Source organism: Arvicola amphibius, chromosome 3, assembly GCF_903992535.2.
Source record: "Arvicola amphibius chromosome 3, mArvAmp1.2, whole genome shotgun sequence".
NCBI lineage: Eukaryota > Metazoa > Chordata > Mammalia > Rodentia > Cricetidae > Arvicola > Arvicola amphibius.
Window position 1 is genome coordinate 130,500,827 of NC_052049.1, and position 25,717 is coordinate 130,526,543.

General features: G+C 38.7%; 1 protein-coding gene across 1 annotated transcript in view; it reads right to left on the reverse strand.

Annotated features, from left to right (window-relative positions):
* Glce (glucuronic acid epimerase) overlaps window positions 1-25,196 on the reverse strand; it is a 64,245-nt gene extending 39,049 nt beyond the window's left edge. The window contains exon 1 of the mRNA XM_038323556.1: window positions 25,013-25,196. The gene's annotated coding sequence lies outside the window, so the exon portion shown is untranslated. The remainder of the gene's footprint in view (window positions 1-25,012) is intronic.
* Window positions 25,197-25,717: the final 521 nt, after the last annotated feature.

Genomic DNA, 25,717 nt, shown 5'->3' on the forward strand with positions numbered 1-25,717 from the left:
CCTAACAGTAACACAACAAAGGTCAACAGCTATGAAAATAAATTCAGTGAGTCTTCAACCCACTATTTCTGAAGTCCCTCTGTATGTACTTCAGCTACTCAGAATTAGACTATTCAGAATTTATCACAGGGCTGGAGAGATACCTCAGGCCATAAAGCGCTTGCTTTAACTGAATTCATGTAAAAGAAAATGGGGCCTGCTGACATATGCCTGTAATAGCTGCTGCACTAGAGACACAGACAGGTGGATTTCTGAGGCTCATCTTCTTGGTGAGTTCCAAGTAAGAAACTGTCTCAAATAACAAGGTGGATGGATCCTAGATAATGACAGAAGCTGACCTCTGGGCTCCACATGCACATATACATGTGTATATGCAACTGTACATGTATGTATATACCCAAAATTGTATCCATTAATAATGTTAAATTGCAAAAGAATCTAGAAGGGGTTTAAGACAAAGAGCTTAGTATGTACCAAAGTTAAGAAGGAATCATAAAGCCTCTATGTGACATTTATACATTTATGTACTGTAGAGTAAACTTGTTTTTTATTTAGCCACTTCCTAACTGCTCTGTTAAAAAAAAATTCTGTGATGACTACATTTAAAATTAATGCCCGGGTAGATCATCTATAAATCTCATATATCTATACTCACTCCAATCCATTGCTAAAGTTCCCCACTACTGCTTTGGGACCACTGAGAAAACTCAAGAGTAACTGCCCTTCCAAGTCTTATAACAACTAATGAGAATCCTGCAATTTCCTCAGAAGAGGAAAATAGAGGTTCCCTGAGAGCACAGTGGGGAACTAACGTGTGATGGAGACAGAGCTTTAAGAGCAGCAAACAGATAGTAAACCTATCCCATCATTTTAAAAGCAGGGCCATCTAAAGAAAAGTCATACTAAGAAGCTGCTGCTTCTTTTCCCCTCCCCCTTCTCCCTCCTTCTTTTTAAGACCAGATCTCACTGTGTAGCCCAGGCTGGCCTGGAATTTGTTTTGTAGGCCAGACTGGCCAGAAACTCAGAGATCCCATGTCCAGTGCTAGGATTAAAGGCGTGCACCATCACACCCATCCTGAAACTTTAATCTGTTTCTGAGTTGGCCATTCTTCACTACTGAATACTACCTCAAAGCCACTGCTGATTTTTTTTTAAAAAGTGAATAACTGCTTGCTAGCTGTTCAACTATCTGTAGAGTTACCGTGTGTGTGTGTGTGCGTGTGTGCATGTGCACACATGTGTGAACTCTATGTAGATCAGGCTAACCTTGAACTCAGGTCTGCCTACCTCACCCACCAAGCTCTGCTATAAAAGGAGTGCCGCCACACAGGCTAGACTGCTACTCAACTCTTAGTTCACACTCCTATTATCTGTCCTTTAGTAAGGAAAAAAAACTCCAAACCAAAACCAAAGCCAACCCTGTATTTAAAAGAGCAAACTGGCAGGGCAAACTAAAACCCCAGAACTCTGGAGACTGGGGCAACCTAGGCCATGGTGAAATCCAGTCTCAAAGGGGAGAAAAGAAGGGAAGGAAGAAATGAGAAAAGGTGTAGGGAGAGATGATGAGAAGGGAAAGCAAGCCACAAACCAATCAAAAACTAGGATTTTAGTTACAACATCTTGTCTACATCAAAGAACAGAAGAGCACCAGAGAGACATGACGCCAAACTGAAAACACTTCGCTTCTTGCCATAGAACCAAGAAATGTATTATTAAAGAATCCTGTTTCATATTAGAATCGATTTACATTCAAAGTTAAAGATTTTGTTTCTACGTCTTAGACCCTAACCACCTCTTTGCCACTTCGTGTTTACACACTTGCTCTAAAATATTAACAACAACTTCACAAACAGTCTGTTTAACAGTAATTAGAATTTTATCTAGTTAGCACAACAGTAAAGCATGCCATAACACAGATGGCAGAAGACTTTTTCCTTTCCTCATCTGTGTCAAAGAACTTCTACTTCATGATTAAGAAATCTGCACAGAAAGAAAAAAAAAGGCATTTGCACAGGATATTTACAAAATACAAACTACAAACTAGCAACAGAATCATTTTAGTAGGAAAGCCTATACAGCAAAATCTTTGGTTATTTCTTAACATAAAGATTTTTCTTAATGACACTGGCCAAACCCAACCAAATACAAGGTTAAAAAATCAGAATGGACAGAGTCTGCACTATTGGTTTGACTTGGGTCTTTAAAACACAGCAATTCCTTAAAAAGCACAAGTTTCCAAACTCTGTGCAAACTGGGACCATCTCAGCAGCATTTAAAAATCTCAATGTACAAATCACACCCCAAATTCAGGTCTGAATATGAGACGGGTGAGTATTCTTAAAATTCCTAAATAGGTACACAGGCTCATTTGTCGCAATTTATATTATCATGAGGCTTGGCAAGTGACACTGGCTCTGCCACCAACGAGCTTGGGTACATCTCTATGCAGCTATTTCCTCATCTGGAAAGCTATTTCTAATATCTAGCATGCTGTGAGTCTAGGATGATATTCTTTAGTTCTCCTCCATAGACTGAACTGGTTTCAACATATAAACTATGCCAAAGGAGTAGACAACAGTAACAAGAAACAGCTGAAATCCACGGTCTTTTAAGAGTTTAGTTTTACAAGAAATAGTATTATCAAGTTCAGCTATACTTCAACTGCAGAGATTTTTATATATCCATCTCCTTCCAAGTCATAAAATATATCTATGTTGGAAATGTATGAAAACTTGAATTATCTTAAAATATAACAATCTTTTGAATTTCTATTAAAAATCTACATATTTTCTGATTTTTTAAAAACAACTTTCCTACTTTTGTTGAGCTCTTACAGATATAATTTTAACTTCTTTTCTTGGTAGTAGTGGTCTGATTGCTTTCACACAGGATCTTGCTATGTATTTCAGGCTAGCCTCCAACTCAGCACCCTCCTGACTCAGCCTCCCCAATGTTAGAATTATAGGCATGTGTTACCGGGCATAGCATGACTTTAACACTCCATTAACATTCACTCATTTCATAAAAAGTAATCACGAGAAAAAGTAGGAACATGGATAGAAAGCATGTTATCTAATAGTCCTAAACGAAATTGTTATCCTCAGCCAGTTCTCTTACAAATGTATGCTACCAGTTATGAAGATGCTTGAAAAAAAGGTTAATGCATGCAACCAGATGAGCATCTTACAGTACCAGTATCTGAGAACTGGGTGGCAAACTTCGAAGATGTCCCTCATGATCCTGGCTCCCCGGTATTCACATATTTATGTAATCTCTTGTTTCTCTAAGAGTAGTATGGACCTAGTAACCTGCTGACAAAAAATAATGACGGAAGTGACAGGATGCTACTTCCATGACAAGGTTATTAAAGTCTGATGTTCCTACTACCGTGCTCTATGCTGGGACTCTTTCTTGCCTTCTTACTTGCTCTGACAAAGTCAGCTCTCATGCTGTGAGATGCTTTACAGGTACACATCGCAAAGAACAGAGAAGGCCTCTCGCTGCAGGCAGTCTGAGAAGAAATGAATCCTGCCAAGCACTGTATGAATAAGCTAGGAAGCAGATCCTTCTACAACAAAATTGCCCGTTCCCTTTCATCTTTTTAACATTGCTAGAAATCAATCCAGGGCCATGCCCGTGGTAGGTAGTTGCTCTATCACCTAGCTATATACTCAGCCTTTCCCACTCTCTCTCGAAACCACACTGATCAGGCTCTTTTCCCAAACTTTGCCTAATGTTCTCCACATAACTAATTAAAATGACCAGTTCCCAGTTTATTCTTACTTTATCCATGAGCAGCAGCTAACAAAAATAACCTCATTCTGGAAGCACACAACTCCCAGAATATCAGCTCTACTGGCTTTATATTCATTCTCCTTTGTTGGTTCCCCATCTCTCTACCTGAGTCCTGGAGTTCAGGTCTTGGATATCTCCTCTTGCACCTATGCTTACTCCTGAGGAAGTCTCCTCCAGACTTTAGATATCTACCATCTACAAACTGACATATTCCAAATTATTTACAGTCTGATCTTCTCTCCACAACTGTTCTCTAATATACATAACTACCTACTGAGCACATTTAATATACATTTAAGTTCAAAATTAAAGCCTTTGATTAGCTTTAGCACAACCCCACCACACATAGCCTCCTCCAGAGCTAGTCTTCCCCGTTAACAACACCAAATTTCCAGTTGCATAGACCAAAAACCTGTTATCTCTGTTTCTTGCCTTTTCTACCCCACCTCTAATCCTTTAGTTGTTGGTTTTACTTAAAATCTAACCTCTTAAAAAAAATGTCCACTGCTATGAGGCTCACATTTCCGAAAGCATGTTCACACTTTCGTTATGATCTTCATATTGACAGGTAGGGCAGACAGTACCACATCTTCTCATACCTTCCAAATACACATGATATTTTACAGATGAAAAAAATAAGTCTTAGGCTTAACTAGTTTGCTCAAAATTACAAAGTTATATACAGTCAAGTTGAACTATAATTGCCTGGGTTTGTTGTTGTTTAATTTAAGCCTATTGTTTTCTACCCCAACATATGCCATTACTCAACGACTAAGGACAGGACCACACAGATCCACTCAATTTCCTTTAGGAGTGGAGATTTTCATATTCCTATTTATTACAGAAATGCTTTCAGATGGCACAAATGTGTTAACATCCTTATTTTAGAAAATCAAAAAGACCAGGAAGTCAGTGAAGTATTGAAAACTGAATATCCAAAGCAGTATAAACACACGATTACTTTTACACAGAGGATCGATGTTTAATGGTCTCACACACAGGACCAGCATTTTAGAACCAGCAAACAGAGACCAAATACCAGAGCAAGTGCTCAATGAAACAATTTAACAGAAGCCATTCCAGCTAAAATCATTTTATTGCTGTTAGAGCTCCTATCACCATCTGAATATATCAGCAATCCTGACTGAAATAAGAACAATAAATTATTTTTGCCCTTCTCCCCAAAGACTTTAGCTCAGATAAACAAAGGTTCTAGAACTCATTTCATCTGGATTTCTTTCTGTTCCCTTTAATATTCTGAGGGAGGCATTCCTTGACCATTCCAATTTCATGGATGTACCACAGCAAACTAAAAGCAAGTCTACAGCCAAATGACCCCCCAAAACACACACTGTATCCCATCACTAGAGCCTGGTGCACCTTGCCCCTTCCTAAAGCTCCTCTCAGTAGAACCTGAATCTTCTGAGTCCTCACTAACACATTCATTGACTGACCTGGAAGCTAACCTTTCTTCTACTTCCAGTTAAACTGATTGAGTTCCCTATTATGTAAGGCTACCTGGTTTGGGCTTTTTTATATTTAATGTTCAAACAGTCATAACTATAACAGATATTAACTGATATATATATATATATATATGGCATCTGTGAAGCAAACCATTCTCTCAAATGTAAAATAAATTAAATTAAAGATACTGTTATTCATTTAGTAACTGATTTAAAGTGCAGTAATAAAGACAGGGATTAAGCTACAGAACAAAGTTTGGAAAAGAAATGGAACAACGCTCTGCTTACTTTTCATAGCTATTTTTCTCTGACTTAGATACTCCTGAAAGATTTGGAAGGAGGCAAGCTTATGAGGGAGACCTGTCTTCTATGCTGGATGTCCAGAGCTAAACTGATTAGAGGAAATAAATGGGCAACTGCAATAAAAATCCTTATTAATGTTCATAATTAGTCCTGGAAAAATTAACTTTAGTCTTGGGAATGGCATTTTTTCTCCAGATAGGGGTCTCACTGTGGGGACCCAAAAATGTGAGCCAATTCCATCTTGCCTGGAGGTCAGAGAGGTTGAGCTTATTTTTGCTCTTTTAAAGTTGTTGACAACAGGTGTGGCTACAAAACAAGATATCCTGACATAGACTGTGGTTACTCTGTGTTTTGGACATTAAGATGGACTACAGAGGTGGATCTACTCCACTCTGACCAAAGGTCAGAGAATTTGAGCCTACTTCTGCTCCTTCTTTTAAAATAGGAGGCTTGATCTAGGGTGGGCAGCCTTCAGGATACTTGGTCTTGGGTGGGTTCACTGCCTAAATAACAGAATGCTTTTCTCATGAATTAATAGCTTGATGTCTCAAAGTATTGAAGCAAGTAACTGTTCTGGTTGTTCTCTGTATCCTATTAGTCTTTTGCCTTCTTCCCCGCTTTGGTATTGGGGTGTAAAAGTGTATGGAAAAATAAACACGGGCAGACTCAGTACTCAGGATTTGCTGAGTTACCGTCCTGTTACTATACTATGTCTCTGTGATTCTTTCTTATCTTTGCTCCTCTTCAAAACCTCATGCCCTGCCCTGGAATGTTCATGGTTGGACTGCAGCAGAAGTCACCCCCAAAAGGTGGCTCATGACATCTTACTACGTAGCTTTGGTTGTCTCGAACTCACTATGTAGAACAGGCTGACCTCAAATTCACAGATTTGCCTGTCTCTGCCTCCCAAGTGCTGGGATTGAAGAAAGGCATGTGTCACTATAACCAGCTACTTACTACCCAACTTTTAAACACTGTAGTGTCTCAAATCTCAGTTTTGGGATCTCACTTCTCTATCCTTTCTCCCTCCATGAAACCATCCAATCTAATCTCTTTCAATTTCCAAACTTAAATTTTTAATCCATCCCCCCCCCTTTTTTTTTCAAGATTCAGGGATCTGCAGTTTTTTTTTTTCCAATTAGAAGCCTAATATGTATCTCAACATTACTATATCCAAAACTTTTATCCTCTAAAATCTTTTCCTTCAGTTTTATCCATCATAGCAGGCTCTATCCTTCTGGTACTCATGCTTAACCTCCTACTTTTCCTCATTCTCTGCACCCTGTTTTCTCACCTTGTCAACAAATACTGCTGACCTTATGCAGTTACTTATTACCTCTATGTGATCTAACAGCCTCTCACCTAGATGAGCAAAACAGTTTCCTAAAGGTTTGGCTGTTTCTGTTCTTGTTCACCTTTGGTCATTCCTCCCAAAGTGGAAAGTTTTTTAAAAGTTCAGTCATATCACTATTCTGTTCAAGTCCATCCTTCCTTATCCCTTACACTAAAAGCTAATATCCACAGTCACTGTGGTAGTTTGAATGTAACTGGTCCCCATATTCTATAAGGAATGGTACTATTAGGAGGTATGGATTTATTGGAGTAGGTGTGACCTTGCTGGAGGAAGTGTGTCACTGTGGAGGGTGGGCTTTGAGGTCTCCTTTGTTCAAGCTGCTCCCTGTGTAACAAGTCAACTTCCTGTTGCCTGCAAGATGTAGGAGTCTCAGCTACTCCAGCACATCTGTCTGCATGCTACCATGCTCTCCATCATGATAATGGACTGAACCTCTGAACTGTAAGCAAGCCACTCCAATTAAATGTTTTCCTTATAAGAGCTGTCATGGTCATGGTCTCTCTTCACAGCAATAAAAACCCTAAGGCAGTCACCTTCCAAGATCTTGCTTGACCACCTTTCTGGGCTCATCCTCTATTACTATCACTCCATTTCAATGATAGGTTTCATTCAACTACCTCCAGCATGTTCCAGCCAGCCCTGGGCCTACAATACCCTGTATTGTCTGCATACATCATTCACTGACTGCCTTTCTGCTGTTTAAGTCACCTTGTCAGTGACTCTTCCTAAGTAGCCTCTGAACAAGTGCAACTCTTCCCCACACTCCCCTTCCTATTTTCTCTTCTTCATCACTTACCATCAAACACGCTTTATGTCTTTTTATCCTTATGGTTGCATCTAAAATGTATGTTTTATAAAGACAGAAATTTTGTTCACTGATGTATTTTTAGAACCTACAGTAGTGACTGGCATTATATAGTCATACACATATTTGATAAATGAGTAAAATCATAACCTTCTTTCAGATGAAATTATCAACAAAACAAACATTATATTGAAAGGGGCCATGGAAAGTTCTCAATTTTCTTATTTTATAATCCTAGTTAATAATGGCAGTTAATGCAGAATCAGAACTACTGATCAGTCTTTTCTAATCTTTAGCCCCTTAGAAACGCTTAAAATATAAATTAGTTAACCACAGACACTGTTACAGCAATGTGAAATGGACCAAGAAACCATCTTTTATTCTTTGTGTAGGCTTGTTTATAAATCCCCATTATATTTTCTGTAAACTATGTGCTTTTAGGGGCTGGAAAGATGGCTTAGAGTTAAGAATATTCATTGGTTTTCCAGAGGACCTGGATTTGATTGCCAGCACCTACTTGGCAGCTCACAACCATCTACTACTCCAGTTTCAGACGATCCAATACCCTTTTCCAGCCTCCCAGGCAGGCACCAGGCATTCACATAGTGCAGACATACCTTCAGGCAAAATACCTACACACTTATTAATAATACATTTTTAAAAAAGGATATGCCTTTTAAAGCCTGAGGTTAGGATGATGGATATGACTATAGAAGGATGATCCAGAGATGTGTGTGGGGGGGGGGGGGGGGGGGTGAGGGAATAGTTGTATATGTTGACTATGGTAATGACTGCAAAACTGATGTAATAAAATTTGGTCTTTATAATACATAAACACAAAATACATGTAAACAATGATGTAATCCTGGGAAAGTATGCAGACAGCATCATGTCAGTGTCATGGTTTTCATACTGTACTAGAATGATATATAATGCTATATATAATGATATATAATACCAGGAGTAACGGTAAATGGGACTTCTCTGTATCAAGGCTGCAACTTCCTGAGGATTTATAAATGTTTCAACATTTAAACACAAACACATAGCCACTGAAGCAGTATGAATAGAGACACAAACGAGTGTAGCATCTCAGACTTTCAATTTTCAAGTCCTTTTTCTTCAGTTCCTATAGAAGCAATTAATCTTTTTTATTCATATTCTTTAAGTAGATGCACAGTGAATAATAAATGTTTCACTGTGTGCATATAGATGTATACTCACACATATACAATTAATTTTCTATACTAATACTGATATGCCAAAAACATGCAGTTCCCCACTCCCACAGTCTGAAGAGTGAAGCCAGGCATGATGGTACATCAGGGGGTCAAGGTAGTTATAGCTCTTTGAGCTCAAGGCCAGCCTGGTCTAAACAAGTTCCATGCCAGTTAGGATACATAGGGAGATACTGTCTTTAAAAAAAAAAAAAGGTGTCTGAAAATAATCCCAGGCATTAATACTCCTATTTTTCATTTTATGGCTATATGACACTTCATTGTGTAGCTGTGTCATTATTTTTAAACCAGATCATATTAAGAGCCATTTATGGCTTTTGATAATATAATTAATACTAAAACGAACAAAGGAAAATCCTTTAAAATGACTAAATTAAAAAGCATGAACATTTATCATTTTAGTAAGTCAACTCACCTTCCAAAGAAATTGTGCATGCACCCATTCCTGCCCATGGTACAGAATAAGAATTCTACACATCCTTGTCATACTGCTTAATCTTTGTTAATCTGGTAAGTGAAAATTGCCCTTGTTTAAATCTGTACTTTGATAACAGAAATTACCTGTTTTGTTTGCTTGGTTTGGTTTGTGCTCTCTGCAACCAGGCCTCACTCTAGCAAAAACTAGCCTCCATATCGCAATCCTCTCAGTAGCCTGAGGGCTGGGACTATAGACATGTGCCACCTTGCCTGGTTCAGAATAATTTCTTTCGAAGAGCACTTATGTGTGTCAAGGATTGCTGTGAGAGCTTCCTGTATAACTCATCTAATTCTCATAACATTCCTTTGAGGAAGAATTAATATGTTTTAATTTTATTTATGAAACCACAAAGTAGTTTTTAAAAACTTGATATTTAAGATTACACATCAAGTGAGAAAATGTACAAACCCAAGCGTTCTTATCTTGATGTCTAAACATGAAAAACAATATCTTAAGGCTTTTTAGCTTTCAGCTGGTGTGATGACTCAGTGCATAGAGGTGCTTGCCACCAAGTCTAATGACCTGATTCAATCTCTAGAATCCATAAAGAAGAGGTAGCCAATGTCTACGTGCTGTTTTCTAACCTGTACATAGACATACACAAACGACACATACTGCACAGACAGACACACACACACACACACACACACACACACAGACAGAGAGAGAGACAGAGAAAGAGAGAGACAGAGAATGAATGCCTTCCTAAAAAGTCTTAGCTTTCTAGGAAACTTTTCCTATATTTAAAATCATTTGTATTTCTTTTAACATGACATGCACGTTTATGATTTCTGCCATTTTTCTATTGGTTCTCTTTGTTTATTCATTAATTTATAAATTTATAAGCTATCTTTGCAGCAGCAGAAAAACTGGTCTTTTATAATAATGCTACTCCTCCACAAAGTTAAAATATATATGTACTGTGGACTCCAGCCATTTGTACCAAGTATTTTTCTAAGAAAAAATGAAAACTTTATCCATATTAGATTGATATACTACTATTCATAATAGCTATATTTATAAGTAAAGTTTTAAAGAACTTCCAAGTCAGCAAATAAATGATTAAACATTTTGGTGTTTATGTATCATGAACATTTACTATTCAATTTAAACACAATAACAAACACAATGATGTACCTTGTGCTGACTAGTTTTATGACAATTTGACAAAAGACAAAATAATTTTAGAAGAGGGAACCTCAATTGGGAAAATGATTGCCTCTTGAGAAACTTGTTCATTTTCTGGATTGGGAAGGCCCAGCTGACTGTGGACAATACCTCTCCTGGGCTGATAGTACTAGGTGCTATAAAAAAGCAGGCTAAGTAAGCCAGTAATCAGTATCCCTCTATGGTCTCTGTATCAGTTCCTATCCTGCCTGAGTTCCTGCCCTGATGTCCCTTCATAATGGCTTACAAGGTGTAGGATTAAATAAATTATTTCCTCCCCAAGTTGCTTTGGTTTTTCATGACAGCAAAAGAAATCCTAAGATACACCCCTATAATATTAGTTCGGGCTGCTATAAGGAGATTTTGAGTCCAACTTGGGCTACACAGTGCCAGACCATGCAACAAAGTGAGACAAACATCAGTACCAGAAGAAATCAATGAGACAGACAACAGAGAATTTAAAAGTAATTATGTCAAATAAAATAAGAGACAGAACGCTCTTCCCCAAATTACATGGTATCTGACTGATTACATTCATATAAAACTGGAGAAAATGCAAAACCACCTACTGACTAAAGGCAGGCCAGTTATCTGAGTTGGTGGGATATGGGTACAATGAAGAGACATAACAGGATTACATCTAGACATTTCTGGAGATGGTAGGTTTATTTACAACCCTGAATACAAAGGTTTCCAAGTACTCAGAGATATCTCTGAAAAAAATTTATTAAATTGTATGCTTTAAATACATGCAATTTATTGTATGTCAACTATACCTCAGTGAAGTTATTAAAAAAGCTGGTGTACTCCTAATATATTTTCTTGATGTAGTAAATAAATAGTGGTATTTCATTTCATTGACCTCATTTATGTTCACCATATATAACACAAGCAAATGTCAAACACTGCTTCTGATTCTGCTTTGAAACCCACTTCTCTCACTGTTCAATTTGACAAGGCGTATTCTGACTCTCAGAAACTAGTACTCTTTTGTCTATGTATTTTATGTATATAGGTGTTTTGTTTGCATGTACGTCTGAACAGCAGAAAAGGGCCCTGAAGTTGATGAGAATTACATGTGATGACAGTTACAGATGGCTGTGAGCTACCATGTGAGTGCTGGGAAATGGACTCAGGACCTCAGGAAAAACAGCCAGTGCTCATAAACACTGAGCCATCTCAGTGTTTTTAGAGACAGGGTTTCTCTGTGTAGCCCTTGCCATCCTGTAACTTACTTTGTAGACCAGGCTGGACTTGAACATAGATTCACCTGCCTCTAACTCCCAAGTACTGGGATTTAAGGAATGTGTCACCACCATTGGGTGAAACTAACATTCTTATCATTTTCAGCTAAATCTTGGAAGCCAACCCGAACAACTTTCTGGTTTGGGCAAACATGGCATGCTGAGACAAAACAGAGAAATAAACTTACTGCAGAAATGGAGAAATTACGATTGCCCAATTCTTCTATCTTAGACCTTTGGTGTCTCCATATGGCTTCAGTCAGTCACTGATAAACTCACTAATACAGCATGTGGCATCTGCTATGTACTAGACACTGTTAAAGTAATGGGAATAAAAATAATAGGCAACAGGGTTCTGTGATAATAAAGACAACTTAATGATATACCTTCAAAATCACTGGCTGACTTTAGAAGTTAAAATTATGTGTACTTAATAAATTTATGTAGTGATAGCTGTTTTATGTTTTTTAAAGGCTTAATTCATTTTATTTTTATCATATAAAACCCCTTATTTGATGGTCATAGCTGGAGCCTTAGGTCCTCTGAACAGACTCTGCAATGGGTTTTTATAAGGTGGTCAGTGAATTCTTGTTAAGGAGACTTGGTGAACAGTCTCTTTCCAGAGGTTGGGGGTCAGGTAGCTGTAGGTCTTAGAGATGGCATCAAAGGTGGCCTTGACAAAGTTGCCGAGGGTGGCAGTGCAGCCCCTGGCTAATGTGTAGCAGTCATAAATACTGGTCATCATCAGTAGCTTCTTAGGTACAAGAGAGAGTTATGCCAGTGCCTTTGGGGACAGGGATGACATGTACCAACACAGAGCCACACTGGCCTGTCACTCTGTAAGGAACAGTGTGGGGCTTGCCAATTTGCTCCCCAAGTAGTTTCTCCACACAGGGACAACAGAAGGCTTGGCCAAGATGATGGCCTCTCAGATGGCAGTGGCTATCTCTTTGAAGCACTTAACATCGAGACCTACATGACCATTGTCCTCAATAGCGACAAAAGCCTTAAACCTAGTCCATGAGCCAGCCCAAGCTAGCTTCTGCACTGGCATGATCTTTAGAACCTCATCCTTTAGGGACATGCGGGGGGGGTGGGGGTGGTGAGATTCAATAATCTCAGATTCCTTCATGGGCATGGAGAACGGGTAGATCTCCAGAGAGTCGATCTTCATGTCTTTAACCAAATGGCCCAGCTTGGTGACCAGGATCCATTCTTTGTCTTTGGCTTTACTTCCATGAGCCCCATGACCACAGCCCTAAGACTACTGCCAAATCCTCCATGGAACACCAGAAGATCCTTCCTCTCCAACTCTCCTGTTCTCTGGGCCCTTCCACTGCACCGGTGTGTCTGCTCTTTGGTGCAGGGAAGGAGGGAGGAAGTAGAAGAAGAAAGAAGGAAGAGGAGGAAAAGGAGAAGCAGCAGCAGCAGATCAGCAATGTAAAAACAGCTTCTATTTGTAGTTTATATTGCAGTGTGAAAAAGGATTTTAAAAGAAGTTTCCTGGAAAACTACCAGATCACACTAGTATTTAACTCCCATTAAGATATAATAATGTATGTGGCGATGAAAATATAACCTTATGCCATATTTGGCTTTTCCAGTGACTGAATCACCCAGCTGTCATTAGTACAATTACGTTAATACATGCTAGATATTTGGCTTCTAAATATGAGCAAATGAATATAGTGTTACATGATAGTATAATACAACATTATACACCTAGTTCTGATGTTTTTCTAGTAGATGTATGCTCAGCAAATTCACACAAGATATTTTATTTTTAAATTTTAAGTAAAATACTAACTGAAGAATAGCAATTTGCATTGCAGGGATACCTGACACAAACTCCCAACCCCAGCCCGCTTCCACCCCAGATGAAGTAGCAACAAAAATCTTCTCATAGTGGAAGTCATTAGAGTCACTGAAGGCAAAGAGTTCTCTTATACTTGTCCCATGTTTTCCCTGAGTAAAAGTCAATGGAAATGGATGACAATAGTGGTTTGATTTTAAGGCAGGCTAAGTGGTGACTCCCCATTAAGCATGATAAAGAATTTACAGGGAGTAGAGGATCAACTGATGACTGTAAACTAACTTCCAATACAGCTCAATTATAGACATATTTCTCAAACACACTAAAATACATTCTATCTTTTTCACTAAATTATTTGTTTATATACTAGTATGACAAGGTAAAAAAAACAAAAGACAAAGACACTGGCATGCACAGAGAAACAATCAAAAATGAGGAAGGCTGATCAACAGGGAAAGTGCTTACAACGAAGCCCCTGACAACACACAAGGTGGAAGGAGAGAACCAACTCCTAAAGGTTGTCTTCTGAACACCCCCACAGTGGGTACAACCCACACACACCTCCTACACAATAAGTAAATGTAATCAAAAATTTTAATGGTGGGAGGATAATATTAAGAATATAGGGATGAACTAAGTCTGGTAGCACAGACCTTAATCACAGCTATTAAGGAGGTGGAAGCAGGAGGATCGCATTTCTTTTTAATATAATAGTTAACAAACCATAAGGCCTAATTTCAGAGACTGATAAGTACAGATTTCCCTATTAATATGTGATATTAGATAAATTCATAAATGTTACAAGTAAATGAAAGTAAGTGCCTAAGAGAAATTTTTGGCAACTGGCATTACAGTTGATGAAGAAATCTTAAAAATAACAATAATTACAAAACCAGGTTGGAACTGGAAAGCTCCTTAAAGAAGCAAGCACTACGCAGCAGGTGTTTTAATGCACATGAAGAAAAGAGTTCTTTACTTTCATTTAAACTGCTGAGAAGGTCTTCATTATGAAGAAAACCCATCTACCCCCCTCTTACCTTCATTCTTGTCCCTACTTACCTCCTCTGAGAATGCAAGGTATGTTTAATCCTCTGAGTACCATTCAAGTTTGTATGTTTCACAAAATTACAGACTTGAGTCAGGAAGCACCTTAGACATTATCCAAGTACCCAAATTAAAAAGCATTACCACTATTCCACTGAAGTCTGTTTTCCTGGATGAACATGAAACATCTTGAATACTTTCCAAGTATCTGTTTCAAGACATCTTTCCTTTATGATTGTTCTCCAAATAAATTACTAATGTCCCCTTTAAAATATGGCAAAGAGAATCAAAAACCTAAGCTAATGCAAAAAAGAAAATGATAATAAATATGTTCTAGACAACAGACAAATCAATGGAGTTGAAGTAGATGTTAACTTTGGAGATAGTTAAACCGCAGGCACATTTCCTTCAGACAAATAAGAAGTCACACTCAAGTTAGAAACACTTTTTTGTTTTAGATAGATAGATAGATAGATAGATAGATAGATAGATAGATAGATAGACAGATAGATAGAAAGATAGATAGAAAGATAGATGATTGATAGATAGATGATAGATAGATAGATAGATAGACAGATAGATAGATAGATAGATAGATAGAAAGAAAGAAAGATAGATATGTAGGTAGGTAGATGATAGAAAGAAACAAAAGCACTGGTGTTTGTCCTATAAATCTCCTACTCTGTATCTGTGAAGTCTTTAAAGTCCTTAATTGTAGAGCATAGCCTTGTCAAAAACCTATGCATTAAATTCAAATGTTTCAAATATTTTCTTAAATACAGGCTGTTGTTCAAATTATTAAAAATATGATTAGATGAGATCCTGATTCTGTATATGAACTAGTACTCTAATTCTGAAAGACAGACATTGCAAAACAAAACAAAACAAAAAAACCTTCTGTATGGGTGAGGAAAGCATCTTAAGGCATGTCTCTAAGAATGAATGTGCTGCTATTTCATTTGTGTGTGTATGTATGTGTGAGTGTGGCAAATGCCACTGTGTGTGAATGTAGATGTCAGAGGAGGGCTCCTGGTGCTGTCTTCTAACATATTCTGCCTTGTTCCTTTGGAACAGTATTTCTTATTGAACCTGAAGCTTATGTCTCCCGCTGACTAGACTGGCAACCATGGAGCCCCAGAGATCTTCATGTCTCCACACCCTTTAGTGTTGGGGTTACAAGAGCGAGCAAGATTCATCAGCTTGTTACGTGGGTGCTGAGATCTGAACTCTGATTCTCATGCTTCACAGTAAGTGCTTTTCAACTACTGAGTCATCTCTCTAGACCCTGCTGCTTCATTTTAACATGCCTATTAACAATTAAACTTTGGATGGGGTCTTTTAATCAATTACAAATACCTACCTGTGTTATTATTCAAGACATACTTTTTAACTTGCTTACAAAAACAACAGAATTGTCAAATGCTATGTGTATCTTTAGGGGTACCTTTCTTTGGCTATAAATGAGAACCAAATAAAATGACATATATAAAACACTTAAGCCAGTGTCTAGGTCATATGAGAACTCCAATTCTGATATGTACTGCCACAGTAGTTCTGCTGTCCCTACCAGTTTATCTACCCTGGCCTATAAGGAAAGAAGAGATGCCGTCAGAACCTGTTCTAATTCTTTGTAAGCTCAAGCTGATTCCTAGTGATCAGAACCTTTTTTGAAAATACAAACATGTTTAATAGTATAATAATCTGTTCAAAAAAGGACACCAAACTTACCAGTTTGTTAATAATATTACATTAAACCTTTGCTTGTTTTCCAACATTGTACACTTCAGGCAGTTAACACACTTTATATGTAGCAGGTATTCCCACCAAAAGTTGTTGAATTCCTTTTTCAAAATTGTTCTATGTTTCTTGGTTTTGATAAATATACAAATAAGTTGCTAGCTTTAGGGGATGCCAAGTAGTGGGTATATGGCAAAAGGAATTCTCTACACTATTCAATTTTACAAAAACATAGTTTCAAAATAGAACACTAATGCTGGGTGGTAGTGGCTCATGCCTTTAATTTCAGCACTGAGAGGCAGACTTCTGAGTTTGAAGCCAACCTGGTTTACACAATGAGTTCCAGAAGAGCCAAAGCAACACAGAGAAACTGTGTCCCAAAGCAACAACAACAAAAAAATGAACATTAAAAAAATGTATGAACATTTTCTACCTCTAATAAATTTTTTTTGTAAAACTCCCCCAAATATTACAAATTTCTATTAGGTATAAATTCCTTCAGAGGCCCCACTACTTTATTATGCATTTTGAACAGGACATATGAATTCCAGTAAAGAGGATACCTGATATTATCCCTACTGATCTTGAGTCACACAGATAGTTTTCAGTAAATAAATCATTCCCAAATTTTATTTTTAGAAATAGAGAACTTAAAAAAAACTTAATGACAAAGCAAGTATCTTTTCCCTAAACTATTAAAACACTCTAGAATCCAATTAAAACTCTTTTTTTAAAAGGCATATTTTATTATTTATTATTTATTAGTGTGTCTCTGTGGGGATACATGCATGTGTGTCTAAGTGTCCATAAAAGGCCATAAAAGGGTATCAGATTTTCTGGAACTGGAGTTAGTTGTAAGCCACCTGTCATGGGTGCTGGGAACTGAACTCAGGTCCTTTGCAAGCACTCTTAATTGTTAAGCCATCTCTTCATTCCCCATCTGACTCTTACTGCTCAAACCACTTATTCAGCAATCACATTTAAGTCAGCTTAAAACAATCTTTGATGTATGATACAAAATTACTATATTACTAGCATGAAAATCTTATAGAAATACATACTTTAAAATGTTTACACCAAGGCTGATTAGCTTTTAATTAGGTAAATAAGAGTTTAGGAAAATGATGGCTTTTATTTGCAATTTTTCTACCTCAAACTCTCACTATTAACTAAGAATATCATGAAAATTCTGCTAAAACTTAACTACAAGCAAAGAAATACTAAAATGTCTAATATAGAGTTTTCTCCCTAAATGTTCTTCTGAATACCTTTTGTACTTTAAATAATTTCTTTTAGATATCAACTGTCTAACTTTTTTAAACTGGCTTTCCTTCTAAGAATAGTACTACAGAATCGGTACTATAAACAGAATTGCTACTGTCAAAGAATTGATCTAATAATAAAAAGAGCTAAGGCCACTTGTCTCATAGAAAATTACTGCCAAATGCTGCCAGACCCTGCTTTTCTTCCTTCTGGGCCACTAGCCAAATACTAATCATTTTTAGACCCTTTCTAATTTTTAGTACACAATATGATATACTATACCACATCTAAACCAGACAGCATTTTAGATGAATGTTCTCTAAAATTCATTTCATATTCTGGCATATATATATATATATACATACATACATATACACACACACACACGTTCAGTCTATACACATATGCATGGACACACACGTTATGTACATACACACTTATATGCACACACTAACACATGTACACACATACATTACATACATAGTGTTCCATATCTACTGGTTTACAATGAAGATTCAGCCAACCCAGGGTTAGAAGTACTGGGGAACCATGCACCAAATGAACATGTACAGACTTTTTTCTAATCATTATTTCCCAAACAACAGAATCTAATACCTTTTTGTATAGCTTTTATATTATATTAGGTGCTAATAAGTAACCTAGAGAAGACAACTTGGGCACTATACAACTTTGTATACAAGCCATTATTCATAGATAGTGGTATCTGTGGGGCATCCATAATTAATCCTTGAGCATCCTGGGGAATGGATGCATACACATGAACATCTACTATCTGTAGAAGTACACACAAAAACGAGATAATAGTGACTGCATCTGAGACTTAGGTCTTTGAAATTTTATGATTTTGTGATAACCATTCAATAATTTTCTCTATTTTAGGGGAAAATGAGCCAGGAGTGATGGTACACACATTTATCTGGGTAGGGTCAGACAGATCTGAGTTGGAGGCCAGCCTGGGTCACACAATGAGCTTTCTAGTTTGAAATATTCCCTAAGACAATGCTTAAGGAATTCTTTTTAAAATCTTTCTTGCAACTATTTTAACATTTAATTGTTCTTTTAAAAGTCAATTTATGGCTGGGCAGTGGTGGTGCATGCCTTTAATTCCAGCACTCAGGAGGCAGAGGCAGGTGGATCTCTGTGAGTTCATAGCCAGCCTAGTCTAACAGAGCAAGTTCCAAGACAGTTAGGGCTACACAGAGAAACCCCATCCGGAAAAAAAAAAGAAAGAAAATCAATTTATGATGTTCAATTTCATTATAATCAAAGAAATACAAAGTAAAATCTTCTGTTTATCAAATTAAAAGTTTTTAAAAACTAAAACTCAATTCAGGCAGCATAGAAATTGGCATCTTCTAGGCAGATCACCATCTGGACTCTGGAGGAGATCATGCAGAGAAGTGACCTATTACAAATACCTCATTGCTAATCTGAAGACCTATATAAAGCTTTTGCAGCTCAGAACCTTGTATGTATACTCTATGGATGCTTGTGTGACAAGTATATTGAAATTATCCCCTGGTTATAGCCAAAGAATGAATCTACATGCCCATTAAAACACATGTACAAACTGTTTTCAGTAGCTGTTTTTCTAAAAGCTAAGGACTGCCAACAGTCCAAATATCCAACAACAGAATAGGTACATATGTACACAAACAAAGGAACAATATACAGCAATGAACAAAAATAAACTGTTGTTAATTTTAAAAATTGAATGAAGGTTGGGTGGTGGTGGCACACGCCTTTCATCCCAGCACTCAGGAGGCAGAGGCAGGCAGATCTCTGTGAGTTCGAGGCCAGCCTGGTCTACAAGAGCTAGTTCCAGGATAGGCTCCAAAGCTACAGTGAAACCCTGTCTCAAAAAACAAACAAGCAAATAATAATAGTAATAATAATAATAATAATAATAATAATAATAATAATAAGTGTAATTTTGCTACTGTTATGAATCATAATGTAAAAATCTGATATGCTACCTCAACCACAGGTTGAGAACTACTGTTCTAGTTCTTAGTGCAGGAATGCTTTCTAATGTCTAGCTTAATGAATTTTTATACATGTAACGTCCAATCAAGTAAAGATGCTGAACATTTATGACATCATAAACTTCTTCATAATCTTTCTTAGTTAGTACTTTCCAAAGGTAATTTACCTTTCTCATCACCATCAGTCTAGATTGGATTTTCTCTTGAACCACACACAAAAAAAAGGAAGCAAGTTTTTTTTAATGGTTTAATGGTTTTCTTTATTTAGCCTAGTGTCAGTGAGATTCCTTTTTATTTTTTTATTTTTTATTTTTTGAAATAGGGTTTCTGGCTGTCCTAAAACTCACTCTGTAGACCAGGCTGAGCTCAAACTTATGGAGATCCGTATACCTCTACTTCCCAAGTGCTGGCAAAATTACAATTATTTAGTAGCAATGAAATAGTGTTTTGATTGGTGATCGCCACAACATGAAGAACTATATTAAAGGGTCGCAGCGTTAGGAAGACTGAGAACCACTGAACTAGAAGATGATTTCATTCAAATACACAGCCATATCCCTTCAGGGAAGTGATTAGGTTTTATGCCCTTTTTGTAACCCTTTTAGTTACATACAGTCACATAAGGCACATAGGAGATTACTGGTAAACCTGATACTTAATAACTCAGTAATCTGTGAAGAGACTTTTAGAAAGGAAGGAAGGAAGGAAGGAAGGAAAGAAGGAAGGAAGGAAGGAAAAGAAAGAAGAAAGGGAAGGGAAAAATAACAAGATTAGGGAAGTAGATGAGTAAAGGCACCGAGGTGTCCTCACATGACAATGATCCAAGTTCAGGATTTTCTCTGAGCCCTGTCCTTAAGACTCTAAGATCCTCAGCATCACTTTTCTTGGAGGGAAAATCAGGAATCATAGTATTCCTTTTAAATATCAGAGTTTTTGTTTTTTGAGACCAAGTTTCAATCACTATTTAGCCCAGGAAGATTTCAAACTCAAAATCTTGCCCAAGACTCCTCAGCACTGGGCTAATGGGTGTGTATCATCATCATACCTGGTTCAAATAATTGTTTTACACCAGTGTTCACAACTAGTTTAGCAGAAAATATCTTACAAATAGGCTGGGTATATGACTCTAAGGAAACTATTCAACCACTATTGCATATATAATGTCTTTATGGATATACAGCTTTACTGAAGAGATCTGCATTATGTTGAAAGCAGTATAAGGATGGAATACAGGGGTCAAGCCTAGGGCCAATGATTAGAGAGCTGCTCATTCTACCCAGAATTAAATAAGAACATAACATTACTGCATAGATATTGTCACAGAGCAAGGGATCAGATACAAAAAACAAGAATGCTTAAAAAAAAAGAAGACTGTTGTAAAATGCAAAGCTAAACAATTCTTAATACGAGGCTAAAGCCTACAGCCCTGATATCAGTTTGTGGGTAACTAGAGAAGATAATCTAGAGGAAGATGAGTTTAGAAAAGTAGGACAAGTCTGACATGTGAGATTAATTAATCTTGGACACTATGAAGACACTGAGTTTGGCTTCTAGATTTCAAATATGTAAGATGAGATCCAAGTATGTGTAAACAAGCAAGAGGGATTCAAAAATGAACAGCAAATATAAGCCTGTCTTTGAATCCAGAAAAAGAAACAATGTAGCAAACTAATAAACTTAAGAGAATGAATTAGCAAGATGACCTGAGTGAATAACCCAGGGAGGTAGGAAGAGGAAGGGCCAGAGAGGAGAAAAAGATCAAAATTGCATAGTGTGAAGTTCAAGAAATAAAAAAAAAAGTCAGTTTTTACAGCAATACGAGAAGGCATGCTAAGCAGAAGAAAGAATCGAACTGAAGAATCTAATGGTTCATTCAGTAAACAGCTCTCATTAGTACAACTGGAGCTTGAGGTTTATGGTGGAGAAAATGCAGATGAGCTGAAGGGATGATGAAAGGCCTTGTAATGACAGAACTAAATCCTGGAGCTAAAGAACAATGGGTGTTAAGTAAGGAGCAATGAGATCCGCATTATGTTGGAAGCAGTATAAGGATAGAATACAGGGGTCAAGCCTAGGGCCAGCGATTAGAGAGCTGCTCATTCTACCCAGTATTAAATAAGAACATAACATTATTGCACAGTATTCTACCACAGAGTAAAGAATCAGATACAAAAAACCCAAAATGCTAAAAACAATAAGAGTGTTGTAATATGCAAAGCTAAATGACTCAAAGAAAAGTATTTACCTTCATGAATGTATATTCTAGAATTAAATACTATCTATCTCTATAAAGAAGCTTCTGAAATCAGATGTGTAATATATATATGTGTGTGTGTAAATTATCTCTCTCTGCTTTTTGTACATGTTACATTACAGGATCTGTAACACAAAAACGGATGCAGTACAATCCCTGGAACTGAGGTTTGTACAGATTATTGACAGGGTTTCACTTGCATCCATTATTTACATATACGCTTACACACAGAAACCGAGACCCTGTGACACTAAGAATTATCAAAGGTCACACTATTAGCAGTACAGTGAAGACAAGAATGCATGCCTTACATTTCTAGAGATTGCTTTAGTATATAATGTTATGATTCTAGAATTTTGAATGATAATTCAAAACCCACTTTGGTACTCTCATTTCAGTACTGTAATAATAAAACTATAAAACTATTTTTTTGGCTTATATGCTTCACAAGAAAAACATATCTATTAAATATGCCTATATTTGGCCAAAGAATAAAAAACTGTCCCGAAGTCAACACAAGCGCACTCTCTCACCAAACATAGACACACACACCCTTATACATAATCAAATAACCAGTATATTGAAGTGTTTTTAACATTTAGCTGTATGTCTTTTTTCTTTTGTTGTGCTCCCCCCCCATAACTTTTAGGTAACTATCTTTTTTTCATTAGAACAAACAGAAAAACGTGGCAACATTGACAAAAGTCTGAAAAAAACTGTATAATTCACAAACTTGCAGTGTTCAAACTGTTTGCATTTTGGGACTTATCTAATTTTCATGGAAGCTGCTCACTGAAATGGATTCAAGGAATGTTCAAGTATGAAATCAGACGGCTCTCTACCACTCACCCACCTCCTAAAGACAGCTCCAAACATAAGTTCCATTTGTGTTGCTACAGATTTTCTTCATGCTTACATCATAAACACATTTTCAAAGAGACAACATTTACTTAACACCCAAACTCTACTAATCATAATTTAATTTTTGAAAAAATAATTCTGAAGGTAGAGAGCTGACCTGGTTATCACACCAAATGTCAATTATTACTTGCAGGTTATTTAAGGAAAATAATCTGATTCTCAAGGATAGTGTTTTTTCCTCAGCAATATCATATTTTAATGATTTTATTTATTTGTTGCTTCCTTCTCCATGTAGGATGCATTACAGCAATCACTGCACCTCCAATCAGCATCATGCTATCTAGCAGATGAGCCAGTCTTTGCAGATGGGTCTATCTATGAAGTCTGAAAGCTTTTCAAAAAAAGAATTTAATGCTTCAGGATTTTGCCTATTTTGTCATTTGTCTTTCTCTCAAAAAACAGTTTGAAGATGTTGATCTACTTCGATTTTTTAGGCTTTGGTTTCAACCAAATACTTTCTCAATTATCAGTTTTGATGAACATGAAAGCCAATCCAGTACACTGGTGTGAGAAAATGAAAACTATCCCACCCCCAAGACCTACTATCATTCAATACATCCTCTTGGTTGCCTTGTCTTATGACTGCAAAATGCAAACCTTCAGTAACTTCTTCCTAACCTTTCTGATTTAAAGGCAAAAGAAATGACCTTTAAAAAAAAAACTGACAAAATGGCAAAGCAAACTTCTTTGCTTCAATCACTCTGCTTACATCGTATTTCCTGCACATGGTAATGTGCCTGCTCCACAGTAATGTTTCCTCAGACTAAGATGACATTAGACTGCCTAACCAGGACAACTGTCAGGCAAATGCACGGACACTCTGACACATATTTTTAAATCACTCACGGGCAGATACACAGAAGTCATTTTAAATTCCACCTAAGTCTGGCAGAGTCATCAAGGACTCTGTAAGATCTAAATTCCAGAAAAACTGATGTACCAGGATTCTCTAAAAGGGCTTGATAGGCCATTAACAGGTTGCCAATGCTGCTTTTGCGGAAATCTGGCTTTGAGATCCCTCTTCCACAAATGCTGTATAGAAAGGACACTTACTGGCACTATCTGACTGCCTAAGACTCAGGCAAATTCAGGACACATTAAAGCATGCAGGACCATCAAACAGAAAAGTCCAAATCGCACAGCCAGAACTAAATCCTCCCTCAACCTTCGGATACTCGCCTCCAAAAAACAAACAAACAACAACAACAAAAACCCATCCAGATAGCATGCCCAAGTCGGGTATCGCTTCTCCGCTCCGGGGCGTCCCCAAAGGGATCCCGGGGCAAAGAAAACAGCAGAACAAACCCACTGTGTCTCCAACTAGGCAACTGCCCCGATCAATCTTCCAACTAAGCACTGAGTCAAATCTCATCTAAAGGAAAGAGACCAGATCGAAACCGTTAGATACCGAAAACCACAAGCAGTGCCGTGGAGTGGCTCCTGAACCCAGGTCTGGCACCCCTGGAGACTCAGAGCCTGCTGAGCCGCGCCCACAAGGCGAGATCACTCTCCCCGTCGCCCCGAAAAGGACTGGGGACCGTCACGCACAGTTACCGCCCCCCTCTGGGCGAAGCTGAAACCCCAATACAGACGCTGGTCTCCCCTGGCTCGTTCCCGCCCCCACCCACACCCACCCAGTCGGTTCCTGCCCGAGAGGGACAGAGGCAGCGCCCTATCACCCCAAGGAGACCTTAAACAAACACTGGTCTCCGGAACCCGGACACCTCCTGCCTTACTTCAGGAATGTCAAGCAGACCCCTCCCCGCTCGTAGCTTCCCGTGCCCTCGGGACCTGGCTAAACTGTATTCTGCGCCCCCCCCCCCCCCCCCCCGAGTGCCAGGGATCTTCAGAAATGGTCCCCTCATCCCGGGACCGCGTGATGCCAGCACATGGGCTCTTAAGACACGGGCAGCGCTCCCGCGACCCTAGAGACCCCGGACCGTCCGGGCGGCCACCCACCCCCACCCCAAAGCCGAAGGAGCTCGGGACCCCCGGTCCCCGCCGCGTCACCGAGATCCCCGCACTCGGAGCGCCGCGCATCCCCGGGAGCCGCCCCCGTCGCGAGTCCGCCTGCCACGGCCGCCCCGGGTCGCCTCCTAGGCGCGACCTGCCGAGCACCCTCACCTGAGGCGCTTCGGCGGACAAGCGGCCCCCGGAGCCTTGAGGAAAACTGAAGTGGGCGGCGGAGACACGGCGGCCCAGGCCTGCGCTGCCGCAGCTCCAGGCTCTTGGCTAAGAAGCGCTCGTGTGAGAGAGCCCGCCCGCTCCGCGCGCTACCGGGCAGCCGAGCCGCCGCTGTGCCCGCGGTTCTTCACGCGAGATCCCGGCCACGGTGAGGGGCGAGGCCATGGAGGGGCGGAGACTCCTCGAGTGACAGCCCCGGAAGCCTGTTAGCAGCGATGCAGGAGGCGGGGCTACCACGGGGCGGGGCCATATTTAAGGGAAGGCCCATGTTGAGAGGCGGAGACTCCTTGAGTGACAGTCCCAGGAGCCTGTCAGCGATGGCAGCGCGGGAGGCGTGACTCAAAGCTTACCGCGACCAATTGCAAAAGAGAAAAGGTGGTTCTCCCCGCCTCTCATCAATAACAAGCGGGCAAAGGTGTTGCTGACCTGAAGCAGTCTCGAGACCTGGGCGATTGTTTGCAAGGTAGTTTAAGAGACACGGTTTGGGTTAAGTTTGGACCTGCTCGGCCGCCGTAGAGCGTCCTGCTTTAGCGGAAAAGCTGTGTTTAATGCTAGTAAACTAAGACCTTTGTTTACACTACTATCTGAAGTAAGCAGGGAAGTCCCATCTATCAGCCTAAAGATTTACAACCTCAGTTTACCCTC